The sequence below is a fragment of the Anopheles darlingi genome, chromosome 2 (genome assembly GCF_943734745.1).
Source record: "Anopheles darlingi chromosome 2, idAnoDarlMG_H_01, whole genome shotgun sequence".
NCBI lineage: Eukaryota > Metazoa > Arthropoda > Insecta > Diptera > Culicidae > Anopheles > Anopheles darlingi.
Window position 1 is genome coordinate 70863110 of NC_064874.1, and position 12947 is coordinate 70876056.

The 12947-nt window shown below is 49.0% G+C and overlaps 1 protein-coding gene across 3 annotated transcripts in view; it reads right to left on the bottom strand.

Moving 5' to 3' along the window:
• Positions 1-12424, bottom strand: part of LOC125949210 (phospholipid-transporting ATPase VD) — a 41111-nt gene extending 28687 nt beyond the window's left edge. For all 3 annotated transcript variants that reach the window (XR_007468653.1, XM_049675994.1, XM_049675993.1), the window contains exon 1: positions 12000-12424. The gene's annotated coding sequence lies outside the window, so the exon portion shown is untranslated. The remainder of the gene's footprint in view (positions 1-11999) is intronic.
• Between the last annotated feature and the right edge of the window lie 523 nt (positions 12425-12947).

A 12947-nucleotide genomic window follows, 5' to 3' on the forward strand; every position in this document is an offset into this window, starting at 1 on the left:
ATGGCAGATAATTACACATCATCAATCGCGTTGTATTTTGGGCATTAGGAATTTAATCATAGAAGGAGGTTTCATCGAGATCATTTGTGTTTTAATCCAGAATTCACGGCGAAAGGGGCGATGATAGATGCCACAAACACATTTGCCGTAGTTTTTCCATCGATCATGCGGAAATGTAGCGATCGCTTAACAAATATCACAAACTGGTGCAAACGACACAGAGGACAGAAACAATATTGTTATATGGAATGAAGCCGCAGATACGGCAAATATTGTTTTTCTGATAATTTTTTCTGCATTTTTTGTGGCTTACTTGCCACTTGCTCAGAATTTTTGTATAGTAAGAAATAAAAGCAATACTGTAGCCAATTCGTGGAAGAGTACGTGAGGTAACGCTTACTGACCGTCACCTTCATACAGATTAATCGTGCTCTCTTCACGATACTAGCCGTACAGTTGGTCATGAAAAACAACTCATATTAACGTTCAGCAGCACACGGAAAGTTTCTGCTCGATGATAAAGCGTATTGTAGATTGCATGAGGCACGATGGGCTATCCATTTCTATCAGTCACATATAAGAAAAAAAACGTCTGCAATGAATACTATGAATAGGATCGTGTGTTTTGCCACCTGAACGACGCACACAAACGATCGCAACCACTAAAAGAAAATAAAAATGGTTGTGCTTGTCCATCTAAAAACGAACATATGCACTCCACTCAGTTCATTTCGTCCAGCAGAAGTGCGAATCGATAGTTACTGTAGAAAACTGTAAACCTTGCCATGAATTGGGCCAACGGTCAGCCGGTATTTGGGCAGAGAGAAAGAGAGAGAGAGAGAGAGAGAGAGAGAGAGACCGAGAGAAAGAGGTTGGTTTATTGATTTTATTTAAGGGAACCTCTGCCAGTCTTACCTTGGCGGGGTCAGGGAAAGGATCCGCCTCGGCACACCACACCTTCAAAATGTCGGCTTGCAAAGAACACGAGCTTTCTAAAACATTAATACCTTAATATTCGTTTTTCTTTTCGCCAATCGCCAACAACAAGCGCACCACAATCCGGTTTGCGTCCGGTTGCGTTACATTCGCCGCACGCCGGTCTCTAAAATCACAAAAGGAGAGTCAAGCCAGTGCCACAAAGTGGTACCTAGCCGGCCGGCCCAGCCAACCAGTCAAGTCAGCCAAGCCAGCTAGTGAAAACGCGTAAACTCATTGATTTCGTTAATCTGCTTCCTTCTTGGTGGTTGGTGCTGTTGCCACCAAAACTTTAGCGTCGATCATCAACGCGCCTCCATCGCGTACTTGGACACGGGGAGGGGGGGTGTTGGCCTCTTTTGTTGTGGCCGGCGGCCGTCCACCGTTCCTAGGGCTGGGGCTCTGATCCGCCTCTTCAAATCGATTTGTATTTTACGCTCTGCTCCGTGCGGTTGGTTGTGCCACCGGTCGGTTTTCGCGGTCGCACTCGCGCTCGCGCTCTTGCCCAATGCCCAATGCGGTGGGACTTTTCGCCCCAAAAAAAATAATAAAACCTAAAAAAGCCCAAACAAAAGTGGAACACCTAAATCGCAAAGTCGTGCGCACCGGACATCTGTCCGGAAAAGCAGATATCGAGCAAAAAAAAAGAAAAATAAATGAAATTGATCGTCCAAAACGGTTGAGATCCACGTCGGAACATCGGCAGCCACTCTAATCGCGTCCAACACGATGAACCGCCGAGGCGAGTGAGGGAATGGAAGGTGTCACTTTCCCCGTTTTCCTCACCCACAGGAAGGAACAGGCCCATTTTCCTTCAATTATATTGCCCGCCATTGACACACACGCACCAAGGCCACGCGCGATCATGATGTGCTGGCGCGGCCTAGTGGCCATAGAGGGGGGTTGGTACCGCGCAAATTGGTGTCTTTCGGTGTTCGCACACGTACGTACGTATCGTCGTCGTCGTCGGTCATGCGGTCATGCGGTCGGTGAAGGACCCGAAGGAAAACCGGTTGGACTGTTTTTTGCCATTCGATGGGTTCCCCCACTTTAACCACTACAAACAGAGACGACCCCACAGAGAAACAGAAGGACCACAAAGAGCCGAGCGGAACGTCGCGTTCGGTATGTCATCGCACTCGCGGTGACGCGTTCAAGTGGTCGAGCGCGGCAACATCGGCTACGCTGTTTTTTTTTCATTATAAAAAAATCCAAGACACCGATGCTCAATCTCGTGGGGGACAACCAAGCTTAATGTGTTCGCGAGCATCGTCGTCTGGCGGCAGCCCCCTCGAGCCTCTCGTGACATTGCCGCATTGGCCAAAGAGGCTTTGTAGAGAGGCATAAGAAATGAAAGCTCCAGAGCCCCTTCCCTCAAATGCCGTGCCGTGCCGTGCCGTGTGTTGGTGTGTTAGCGAGTCTCTTCTCCACTCTGGAGTACTAGATGGGGAAACACGACGATCCCTCTTTTCTCTCTCTTTGTTGGTTGAACAGCAGTATAGCGGTGTGTCTGAAGAATATGTTTTTTCTGCAAAAAAAAAAGGGGGGAACTGACCGCAGAGGGTGTGCTCTTGGCCAGGAAAGCCTGAGGCCCGGACCTATGACACACACCTTGGATTCCACCATCATCATCATTCATTTGTGGTAATTGTTTGCTTACAACTGATGACAAATCCGCAGCTCCACCTTCAGCTTACAAGAAACTTATAACGTGTTCAAACACAGAGACGAGACACACATACACGAACCTGCTGTTCCTGAAGGTCATACAACCCTCCCCAAAAATCCGTAAAGCTACACCGCAACGGATGGATTCGATTCGATTTCCAACGGTGCGCCCCCCAAGAGGGGAGCGGCCCAGGTAGGTTCCAAAAGAACCAATCGGTTGGCTTACAAGGTTAACTATAGTTAGAGGACTGTATGTGCAACTCTCGAACCAATTGCCAACAACAAACGTTCAACAAAACCGCCGACCAAGTAGGCAAAACGGTGGAAAAGAAGATGACGTTTCGCACAGCAGCCACCAACCAACGCACAACCGATACACGCAACGTAGGTAGACCGCGGCCAGTGGTCAAACCGTGCACACAAACCACTTAGCAGCAGCCACTGGTTGGCTCGGTGGCCGCGAAGCTGCGGTTCATGCAAATATTATAGCTGACTTGCTGGCTGGCTGGCTGGCTGACGGCCCAGGAGCCAGCGCCTGCGTTTGGCTTTGATTCGTGCGCTGTTTGCGATATTGTTGTGGCCACCGAACGGAGCGCGGAGTCAGTGTGGAGTGTCGCCGCTGGTTGTGAAACCCATTTCCACGGTTTCCCCGTCGCTCCATGAATTACGTGTCGCTTGTCATCACTTTGTACCTCTGGCGCTCCGAAGCCGAAGAGGGTCACTGTACGGACGGAGTGGCGGAAGAGAAGCTAATGTTTGCGCCACATTAAATGTGAATTTGGCGTTACCGCAAGCTGCTTAATGTGCTCCCTTCAGCGTTCATTGAGCCCCCCGGAATTCTCCATTCGTGACATCCAGCAGCAAGCGCCATGACGGCCATGTCGGTGGTGACGTTGATGACGTTGGTGATTCCAAACTTCAACTGGACGCACCACTGGACGGTTGATTGTTCTTTTGTGCCCTTTTTGATGGAGGTGTTCTAACATTGAACGAAAAATTAGTCACCATTTTCCACCGTGCTCCGAGAAAAGAGTCGGTTGGTTGACCCCCAGAAAAGGTGCTTATTAGCGCCCCCCGCAACAAAAAAGCGGCCACCGTGGCCACAGCTTAATTGAAACATAAAAAAGATCATAAAACATTCGAACAGCAACCACGCAAGACAAAAAAAGCAATCCATGAAAATCATCTAAAATTTCCGCAAAACAAAAAAAAATCATCCATCGCAAAACCGATGGGAAAAGAGGCCAACACAATACGGAATCGCATCACAACCACAAAAGCGCTGTATGTTGGAGGGGTCTGGAGGTCTGCTGTTCCTGCTGGTTAGTTCCTACGGTCCTATCACCACTACTACAGTGCCGGCCAGTCAGCCAGCCAGCCAGCTAGTGTGCTTCTATTACTTCCACAGAGTCGCCCCGGGGGCCCCACAACACTATCCATGTTGCTACTACTGCCCTCACCCCTTCCCTTCTGTGCAGACGGTTTTCCCTCCCTTCGTGCTGTGGTGCTTTTCCTTCGCTCCTCCAGCTGCTCACTCCGGTCCGGTGGTGCGGCCCGAGCTGTGGTGGTGGTGACCTAGTTTCTAAGGAACCGATGAAGTCAGCGTCTAAGAGACCGGAGTGCGTGGCCACCACACCACACGCTGGCTGCTTCTGGCTGCCGGTCTGGTCCATCCGTGAATGGGGCCACAACAGTTTTGCATTCTCGCCGGGATCTCTCGCAAACACCACACCGACCAATCGACCAACTGACCGACCGTGCAACAAGAGTGCTGGATGAAACGTTACATATGTGCTACCCTTCCCCAAAAACTCTTCGATTGATCCGGAAAAAACGGAGCAATACAAGAGAAGATGATGGCGCACTGGAGTGTGTGAGGTGGTTGGCGGTGTGTCCGCTCGCTGCTGCTCCGCAAAATTATTATTCAAAAAATTGTGAAAGTTGCCGCTTAACGCGTGCACAACAAAAAGCACACAAAACGTTTTGCTGGCAACCGCGCGCGCCTCACAACAGAGATCGGTGGGGGAAGGGGGGGACTTAGTCATCGGTTGACGTATTACAAGGATTGCTAGTTGTTGTAGGCACCCAGTTAGTATAAAGTGTTTTATGGTCGAATGAATAGATCATTCGAAATGCTCTGTTTGGCGAATGGACATTTTCTATTTCATTGTTCAGGCATATGCTCACCGTTATTTCACTTAAACTCCTCTTTCTCTACCGCGAAAACAAATTGATGAGTCAGTTTCGAGCTATTTATGCTTAGTAATAGTGAACATGCTGTTGCTTTTGATAGGACAACGCATGGAGCGTAGATCGGCAAGAAAAAAGTTATTTTGCTTTATGTTTATGTAATAAGACGGTGGCATGTTAAAAATCCAATCCCTTGTATTTGAACCCTTGGTACATTCATCTGAAGTTAGTAAAAACTATGCATGTGTCACGCTTAAACAATTCAATATAAAACTATATTTCTCAATGATTCTGAATCATTCATATTCCTTTTCCATCCATCAAGTTGCTTCCTTAGTTAAACTTGTTGTTTTTGCCAATCGTTACGTCCAACAACGATCTTAAACGTTTTGGATATGCACCAAAATCAAATCAAAGTAGACCAATTTTAAAGTGAAGAAATCATATTATGTATAATATACTACGACATCATCTCTAGTGAAGGAACTATGGGCACTGAAATGCAAATACAGGTTAATGTCCTAAGAGAAAATCGCGAATAATAGCTTCTATTACTGCAGCCAACCAGAGGCAAAAGAACGATTAATGGAAGCATTAAATGTAGGTTTCCCTTCAGAAAAGTGTCGATCAACGGGCTAAGTGTCAGTGTATCAACCAGTTGAAACGACGATTCAAAACTCAATGTAGAACAGCATTCCCATCACCGAATGATGATTTCAAAAAGATTCCCTTCCCTCTTCTAGCATAGAATAACAAGTAATAACGATTGTTACCGCTCGCTCCACTAATACCACCCAATTTGGGGAGTCTGCTCCACACTCCACACACTCTACCTTCGTTGGCGCGAACCTCCAGCTGCGTGACGGCAGGAAGTGGAAGAGAAAGAAACGGAACGGAACGGAACGGAAGAAAATCGGAAGTTGACCGACCGACTGACCAACCAGACCGTAGTACCACAGCCGCGGAATGGATTGTCATCTACGACGGGCACATCCCCCACTCTCCGGCCTCCGATCTGGGTTTTTTGGGAGGGGGTTTATGTTGGTTTCACGCCGTGCTGGTTGTGCATTGACGCCATGCGTGCGTGCGTACGAGACGCACACCACTAGCAACGACTATAGTAGTGCGTACGATGTTCGGTGACGGTCGTTTCTTTGAGAAAAGCGTCTACACATCATCCAACGGCCCTCTTCTCATGGGCGGCCGCTTCTGTTGTAGTAGATGTGCCGCTGTGCGTGCGAATGCTGCTGGTGTGCGAGTGTGGAAAACATATGATTTCACTGCTGCTGCTGCTGCCGCTGCTGCTGGTGGTAGGAAGGAAGCGCGATGTGATGTTGTCGGCATTAGATATTGCTAAATAAATGTCGTGACTTTGTGCGTCCCTCGATTTGGCCTTTAGCGTTGCCGTTGACGGGGGAGAGGTGCACGCGTTAGCGGAACTGCCGTGTGCGGAAGCAAAAACCCGCGACACCACGATCGCACACACTCGCCCCTCTTTACTGTGGGGCCAAAGCAAAATGAGAGAAACAAATAATTAAAACTTCATCTCTCATCTCTTTCTCGGCGCCACGGAAGCAACAGCAGCTACATGCGCCGCCGTTGTGGAACGACCTTTCCATTCGCTTTTGGGCCCCGCGATGAGCTCTACCCCTTCTGCTTTGCTCTGTCTGCCAAGAAAGCGAATCCATCTGGCACCTTCACCTTTCACGAAAACTATCCGCACCAACCGAAAACCTCACGCGGCCGAAAGGTGCTGGCATTCCGTCTTCCGTCGATCACGATCGTTGATCATCGTAGAACTCCCTCGAGTGAAACGATGGTTCGTTCCAGCAGCAGCAGCAGCAGCAGCACGAGGGAATTTGGCAGATCGCGATGAAAGTGTCCTCCACTGCGGACGCCTGTGCCACCATCATTTCAATGACTCATTCCGGCGCAAATATTGATCTATGACGACGCATGACAGCATCAATGCTGAGATCATTGGCTCTCTCTCCCTCTATCGAGAGTGGGGAATGGGGCAAAGTTAAGCGCAAAGTCATGCACCATTGCGTGGAACAAACTCACGAGCGTGCCCCCAATTGTCAACGTCAAGAAGGGAAAAAACACTTATGATTATCGCGAGTCTTAGGCTTCCGAATAGTTCGAGGAATCGGCGGATTTTATGGAACTTCTTAACGTGAGGTAATCAGTCAATACGAATTTCGATGATCAATGTGCGTTAATAGGCGTGTGAAGCGAGCATCGTGTATGCTTTAACTCGAATCTCAGTCACGTCGACTGCCATGACATTACTCCCGATCAAGAACTGGGTCAGCGCAGATACTATTTGTGTTTACAGTGCAGGGACTGAAATGCAGTTTAGAGGGGAGAATCATTCCCTAGCCAAGCCTTTAATTGCTCAACATATCCATGGCTCCCCCCGTTCTCCCTCTCCATTCGTGGCTTGTCATTCTTGGTCGTACTTCCCGTCCTAAAAAACATTAAAAAAAAATCCCGCAAAGACGATACCCCAAGGAGCGAGAGCTGAACACAAACATTATCTAAATTTAATCGTACCCCCACCGAACACACACACACGAGAACTCGAGGAGCATGCCCCATTCCCGGATCAGCATCCTGGTTGCTTGTGTGCTCCCTCGTGGTGGAGGCTTTCTATTTTTGATTGATCCGCCTGCTGGCTGCTGCGTGCCGGTGGTGCGTAAACACTGAAACCGCGACCGCGCGTCAATCGCCCTTTTTGTCAATAATTGGTCTCTTCGTCGCCAGTCAGCCAGCCAGCGTGATCCAGTAACATCATGTTCCGTCGTGGCTAAGGATGAATCAGATTACGAACCTCCGGGGCTGCCTGGGTGGTATCATCAATCTGGCCACACGGATGCACGAACCGGAACCACCAGCATCACCACCACCACGTGTAACGGAAGATGGTTCCTGCTATCGGCTATAACTGGAACTCGGTGGCGGTGGGCTGATCGATGCCTGTCAGCAATTTACACCTCTCCGCGTTCCACCCGTTTTCTATTTTCCCTCTCCCGACTTCCTGCCAATCGGCTCCAAAGGCAATTGCGGTTATGAACCAGCCCCGCCCGCCTGGGGAAAAAGATCAAATTACTTCTGATCAGTAACGGATCGGTTGGTGCTTGCGATTTTGCCCTGAGATTGACAAACCGTTTACCAGGCGCCCTAGAATTCCAGTTTATGTGTCGGACTCGCCAGGCTGAATCGGTTGCTGTAGATATTGATCGGATTGGTTTGAAGGTCGTCTCTATCCGCGTACATCCGCCATTTACAGCTGATCACCGGCGGGGCACCGTTACAATCAAAGAGCGATCTTGTTCAACATGTTGGGAATTAATGTCGCAATACTATCGCTCTATTTCAATCATTGCAAAGACTCTAGAAATCTTAAGGGGAATACTCGTGTGTAAATGTGTTCTGAGAATTCGTACTGGTATCGTAAAGGGCAAACATGGTTGCAGCTTCTTCTGGCTATCATGTCTGGCTGGCTGCTAGCACCTCAACGCGAATCTCTTGTTGCTTTATGTCATTCTCAGTACATATCACGTTCAAATGAGCTGCTCAACATCTTCAGCCTTTTTCGAAGAGTTTCATATAATCGCTAGGTGTTGCCACTAAAAGCCTAGCCTTTCGTGAAACAACATTCGCATCCCCGACTAAAGACGACTGAGCAGCTGCAGAGTTACCATCTATGGTAACAACTTTAGCAAGCACAATCGCACAATCCTCTGGCCACCCAGCGAAAAGTGTGAATTAAATGAACAAAAACCAATCCAGCATCACAAAGCGAGAGCATTAAATCATAACTAGGAACACATACACAAACACAGGCACTCTCTTAGCCAAACAGTGCTCGCACCATCAGTGTTTTAGCTCACGCTGAACAATAGGGGATAGAGATAATACAAATACAGCGCACGTGGAGCACGGCACGAAGGCAAAACACGGCATTAAATGGCTTCTCTCGTGCGTTGGGGCTCGTGCGATGCGAATAAGAAGTGGGTTTTTCTGCCAAGATATCTTCGTTCACACTGTTCATGCGCTTGAGCGAACAATATCAATGCGAGGGGCAGCAGCATTATCACGGAGCCACGGAGAGGTGGGGGGATCCATTAAAGTGCCAGGCTGGTGCCTCCGCGCATATCTCGGTTGGCCATATGTTCCCACACACACTGAAACCGATCCGTTTTCAATCCATTCATCAGCCACACAGGCCGCCGCCGCCGTCGTCGTCGTCGTGCGGTGAAAAGCGAAAACTGCATTTGAGAATTGCCGCTTTCCATCGCATTGGACGCAGACCGACCGCGATAAGATGGAAGATGCGTGTCCCAAGGTCCATGATGCCAGATGTCCAGATGGCAGACCAGATAAACCAAACGGCGACAACGAGACGCTATCGTGCCTCGCACCGTCGCTGCGGCGGTTGCTGTGATTGCTATCGAGCAAGTTTCATGTCTGGCCAGAAAGAACCATAGCAACCCAGGTGGACCCAAGGTTTGCATTTCTGCATCCGCGTTCTAGAAACTTCTCGGAACCATTGTTTGGGACCACCATTGCACCCTTGCTGGACCCGTTGTTTCGGGGGGTAAACGGGGGCACTGGCAAACGGTAAGAAGGAGCGCTGTCAGCATGCGATCCATGGAGGTCTCTCCACGAACGGCCGGAGCCTTGAAAAGGTCCGGTTTCGCTGACACGCTGACTGAGCTGACTCCTTCAACGTGTAGTGGTGTCGTTCCTTAGCCATACCAGGCCTACTACCTCCGGCGGCAGCACAGCTTCCCACCGCCATCGTGCACGGTGATAATTGTTGGCTTGAAAGTTGTCCACCTTGAGATTTTGCACACCGGCGCGGAACTTGCATTGAATTAATGAAATGCGTGAGAGAGAGGGGAAAGAGAGGGGTCGGGTGACCGATGATGATGATGGTCGGGGGCCCGGGCGGCCAGTTCCTGGTAGGCTGAATTTGGTCTAGAATTTATCGCGACTTTATCTATCGCACGGCTGCCTCTAGCTCGCCGATGTAGGTCGTGGCCTCGGTCACGGAAGTAAATCAGTCCCGTGTGTGGTGTGTGTTGGGTGGTGTTCTAAGTCACTTGGCCCCTCCAATCCGCGACCGCGCTAAAGTGGAACACGATCCGGACGAACGGTGCGGAGGAACCGGTCACCGTACCACGGAAAGAAGGTAGCAACGGTATGGGGCACGGTGGCCCGAGATAAGGCGGTGTACTTGTGCGCCACGCTGGCGTCTCTGACGATGATCTAGGAGTGCGAGGGAAGGGAGGGGGAGCATGGATACCATGGTCGACAGTCGGTGAACGAGCGATCGTCCATCGGGGGCCAACAAAATGCTGTAAAAGGTCAGGGCAAGAAGTATCTGGGCTCTTGCTGCCAGCGGTGTCCACGGTGGTGTCTGTTCTCGGTGTGATTCTGGTACACGCACACACGGCACCTTGGCAAGATCGAGTGGGCTGATGCATCCATGCGATCACCTGGTCTGGTTGTGTTGGTGAGGTGAATGGCTCGTCAGCCAACCAGCCAACCAGCCTGCCAAGATCGAAGAATGCCAAGCAGCAATAAGAAAGCGATGGTTAGAACGCGCTCTGCCAACTGTGCTGTTCATTGTGCATGGTTTCGGGAAGTGTTTTTCGGGAACCACAACGTGAGTTTCCGTGCCAGACTTTATCTAAAACATAGGCCACTGTTTGCGGAATCCGTGTAGCATGGAGCTGAGGTAGTCAAACAAGCAAACTGGTGCTGCTGCCGTGGCTGCTGGCGTGTTCCGTCTTACAATACGGAGGGCTGTGTTTGTAGGACCGGAGCGTGTTGGCAAGATAACGGTGTTATCTGATAAAACCAGTTCACCATTGCCTATTTACATCACCTTCGAGGGCCTTCCCGGTTCGATCCACACACGTTGCTGATGCTGCACTTCTCGCAGTCCGAAGCAGCAGGGCTACCTTTTCTTGGTCTGCAGCGCCAGCAGCAGCATCCACGTTCGCAAGATGAGCAAAATGAAATTAACTGAACAACAGGCGGGGGATGGGAAAGGCAGCGAAAGCAAGACCGACGAGGGGGCAGCGACACTGGGAGAGAGCGAGACAGCAACGAGTGGTTGTTTGCCTGGCTGTGTGTGTGTGCCGAATGGTTGTGAGATTATTGAAGAAGCTACACGGGAAAACGAAAGAGCGACGAAAGATGGAAAAAGTAGAAACTTTGTCCAGCATCACCAGCAGCAGCAGCAGCATGAATCACACACCAAAGGACACACACTTTTTTGCATTCACATGCCGCAGCATCATATTATGGCCCCTATTGCGAGTGTCTTGTCTCGTTTCCAAGACAAACGTCAGTCTGGTGTCGGTATTGCGAGTGTCTTGCTTGACTCCGATTTCTGTCTTGGAAACGAGACTCAGCTGTCTTGTACTCAAAGCTACCAGACTGGGAGTCTGCCAAACAAGACTGCGATTTAAGATTACCGTAACAGTTTTTTATTTAGCAGACTGGCGGTTGATTTGGAAGAATTCAATGGAATTAATCAATAACCTATTACCAGTAATCGATTATGTTCAATTGCACGAAATGGCACATTTTCTGAGAACCATGTAATGGGCTCAAACCTCAGCATTTGCTTTCGTGACGATCGAGTTCCTGAATAAAAATGCATCAGAGATTGAGAATAATTGAACAAATATTGTACGATTGAAAACATTTTTTTGATGAATTAAAACACGTTAACGGTAAGGAAACTCAAGCTGCGCGCGATTGTTTACATACAAAGCTGGGATTTTGACGGCTTTTGACAGCCAAATGAACACTTGTTCATTCAAGTATTCATGCGACTCTCGCAATACCGATTTTAGACAACCAAGACTCCGCGGTTTTTACCAGACAAGACTGGTCGAGTCTTGTCTTGGAAACGAGACAAGACACTCGCAATAGGGGCCTATGCTTTTCCTCCTCCCGTCCCCGAAATCACTAAACACGCGGCCACGACATACTACTGCTCGTGGTTGTCACCAGCACCTTTGACCTCGCCGCAGCATCCTTTAATGCAGACTCTGACTAGGATTTCTTCCTCCACCGGACTAAACACCAAACTGCACAACTATGAGAGGAGAGCAACAGGCACTACGGAGAAAAGAACTTACTTTCTTTACCGCACCATCAACACAACACGATTTTGTGTGCTGCTGCTGTTGCAGACATAACGGTTAAAACGGTTGTTGGCGCACGGATCGAGGTGGAACACCGAGAGGGAGGGGAGGAAATATGAACCGGAACAGCACCGCCGCGGGTTGAGCGTTGAGTTAAAATTCGAATTCCTTCGCGCACTCGCACGTATTTTAACGATAAAATCAGCTGAACAGATAAAACGCTCCGCGAACACTCTCTCCCGTTCGTCCGTCCGAAACTAGAACCACACGACGACGACGACGTCCGCTTTTCCGCCCGCTCGCGACAAAGGAAAACCCAACAACCGGAAAATCCGACCGACCGGAAAAGTTCTGCGTGCTCCGCCGACGAAAGAACAAAAAATAAGAAGAAGAGCGCGCGACCGACCGACACGACCACTCTTTCGCGACGCTCAACAGAAATTGAAAAAAAAGTGACTCTCGCGAGTGATCACACCATCACTACGGTGCTGTTTTACACAGGACTGAAACGAAAGCACGTAAATTAAGGTATTATGACGGGGAGAGTGGGTGGAGAATATTTCTAAAATTATCAACAAAACTCCGTTGAGGAAATGCATCCCCATTTCCCTTCTTAATACCTTAATTTACGGTAAAAGTTGCTGCTCTGTGAAAAAGAGCAGTATATTTATCGAACAGGGGTAGGTTGTGAAGGCCGGACTAAGGTACTTTAAAAAGACAGGTAGCTTTATCCAGAACAAATCCCCGATTTTTTTTTAGAAAAAACTTCAGAGTTTGACATTCACGGGATGGTGGGATGTTTACTTCGGGAACGCTCTTTTCGGAGCTGTTTTCGCTTTTCCGTGGTATTACGACAGTTAAAATACACGAAAAGTGGCACGAAAGTTGAAGTTTATGCAAATATTCCCAAAATTCTTTCAATAGTTTCAATATGCTATCGGT